Below are 2,879 nucleotides of genomic sequence, written 5' to 3'. Positions count from 1 at the left end.
CGTACAAACAAAACTATGGGATGTTTCTCATAGCCCTTAAGAGAAGAAACACCCTAAAATACAGAGCAATGAAAGGTTACATCAGCTCGATCCCACCACCCCGAGACCATGACCCCATCCAAAATCAAAAGTCAGACGCCTGACTGACTGAGCCACTCAGGTGCCCCGTGACTAGGCTTGTAAGCCCTTTCTCTTCAGAACCTACCGCTCTGCCTTGCCGTTCCGTCCCGGTGCATTCTGCATTACTGCATGAGAAGCTCATGTAACCTTTCACAGTGCTGGGTGTAGAGGCTGCTTGGGATTCTCTCCTGGCCCACACCCCTGCCCCCACTGCTCACTCTCTCCTCTGTCTCCCTCAGACTAATCAAAAGAGCAGATCCAGTTTTTATAAAGGCCTGAAACGCCTGGAAGGATACCATACTATTTTTTGAAACTAAGTACTTAGTATTTTCATTAAAGGGTCAAGTACTGTTTCAAGCAAGTACCAAATGGAAGACCAAGCCCTGGAATTCAAAGAGGAAATCACTTTTTTTTTTTTTTTTTTTAAGATTTTACTTATTTGACAGAGAGACACAGCGAGAGAGGGAACACAAGCAGGGGGGGTGGGAGAGGGAGAAGCAGGCTTCCCGCCATGCAGGGAGCCTGATTCGGGGCTCGATCCCAGGACCCTGGGATCATGACCTGAGCCGAAAGCAGAAGCTTAACGACTGAGCCACCCAGGCGCCCCAGGAAACAATCTTCTGAACAAGGAATACCAAGGCAATCTTCTACTCCAGCCACACTATCCGTGGCCATGACGATGCCAGTGAGCCAGCGTTAGCCAGATTACTGTTTACCACATCATCCATTTGTACAATGTTCCAGACAGTTTCGGTTGCTAGAGTAAGTGCACTGACTGACATCAACAAAGGCTGGACAACCTGTTCCTCCAAAGTAATTGGAAACACCACCTTTTCGGACATTAATGCCTATAGGTTTTCTCCTTAGGCATGTCAGTTTCTTAGTTCTGTTACTGCAGAAACGGGATTCAGACCAGCAGTTGCAGCTAGTGTACATGGCATGACTTCCATTACATCTGCATAGAACACAGTGGAATTCCAGACCACTCAATGTTCATGAATTTTCAGTTACCCATAGGGCCAGCTTTATTCCTGGAGCACCACCTCCCACTCCCACAAGAAGAACTCTTGCTTCACTCAACAGCAAATAACACACAGGGCATCATGAATGGAGCACTCTGTTTCTGCAATCACCAATTTCTTAGAACCACACACAATTGTAATGTTCTTCCAGTGATCCTGAGCAGTTTGCCAGAACCACTTAAATTGACCCCCTCAGCTAGCTCAGCCAAATCCAGCGTGTCACCAGTGAACTGGTCAACGTGAGCAACTGGCTTGGTTCCAGTCGTCTTACAGAGGACTTCAACGTCTTCTCTTCCAATATCCCCAGCCACCATTATCTTCATTTTGTTCAGGAAATGTAATGCAAAATCTCTAAGAGCATCTCTTAGGAAATACTTCTGTCTGAGAACATTCTATCTGGTTTGAAAATTTGCCTCACTAAATTTAGAATATAGGCTCTTTTCTTCCTTAGCACTGAGCCCATCTGGGCATATCGGAAAATACTATGTGATTATCTGTATCTGTTTTGGGAACAGATAAGGAAAACTGGGTAAGGCCAATCTTAACCTTTTCAACTCTGGTTAGGCCATCTTTTGGGTGAGAACCAGCCTTCTACCAGCTAGTAGATATCATTTGTCCCACCCAGTTTTGTTATATACATAAGCTATATATAGTTTATATATAAACTATACATTACATTGTAACTATATATACACATATAAACATTTATTTAAACTAAACAAAACAGGGGAGCCTGGCTGACTCAGAGCATGAGACTGTTGATCTCGGGGTCATGAGTTCGAGCCCCAATACATAAACTTGGGGTGCCTAGGTGGCTCAGTCGGTTTCAGGTTAGGTCATGATTTCAAGATCATGGGCGTGAGCCCCGAGTTGGGCTCCACACTCGTCAGGAAGTCTGCTCGGTGGGGAATCTGCTTGAGATTCTCCCTCTGCCCCTTCCCACCCTGCTCTCTCCCAAATAAATAAATCTTAAAAAAAAATAAACTTGAAAAAATAAACTGGAACAAAACAAAACAAAGTTTACCCACTCCCTGACCCTGGCAACTACCAATCTGGTATCACTGAGGTTGTTTGAATTCTTTAATTTAATTTTATTTATTCTTTTTAGATTCCACCTGGGAGAGAGATCATCAGTATTTGTTTTTCTCCATCTGACTTCACTTGGCATAATGCCCTTGAGGTTTCTTTACTACTTTGGTATCTCCAAGATCCACACCAGCAGCTGTGTGGGAGTCAATCACTTCCCTCACCGCATGTCCACTTACTGGAGAAAGCCGACTGGAACATGAAGGAGAATGAGTTCAGGGAAGTAGTTGCATTATCTAACAGTTTCTCTGTCACTCAGTTCCACGGATCAAGATGAGTTAAGATTCCAGTACCCTTTTCCAAATCCTTCTGGAATGACGTGGAAATGATGGTTGGATGAATCCCTTTCTGAAAAACCTTCATACAGGAATCTAAGAGAACCAGCCACGATGCTCACCAATGCGGTACCACCTCCTGCCTCTTTATCTAGACAGCGCCGCCAGCATTCTGGCTGCTGGACGAACACTTGGATTTGTTCCAGAACGGTGGCACCTTCATTTGTAATGGTCACATCCTTTCCCATCTTCCCTTATATTTGTCCTTTTGGTCCCAGGCTTGTTCTTTTTTTTTTTTTTAAGATTTTATTTATTTATTTGACAGAGATAGAGACAGCCAGCGAGAGGGAACACAAGCAGGGGGAGGGGGAGAGGA

General features: G+C 44.5%; 1 pseudogene; it reads right to left on the bottom strand.

The window, feature by feature from the left end:
* Positions 1 to 767: 767 nt before the first annotated feature.
* LOC105239574 lies at positions 768 to 2,751 on the bottom strand (annotated as a pseudogene).
* Positions 2,752 to 2,879: the final 128 nt, after the last annotated feature.

This window comes from Ailuropoda melanoleuca, chromosome 5, assembly GCF_002007445.2.
Source record: "Ailuropoda melanoleuca isolate Jingjing chromosome 5, ASM200744v2, whole genome shotgun sequence".
NCBI lineage: Eukaryota > Metazoa > Chordata > Mammalia > Carnivora > Ursidae > Ailuropoda > Ailuropoda melanoleuca.
Note: the sequence above shows the minus strand (reverse complement) of the source record. Positions and strands in the feature narration are given on the sequence as shown.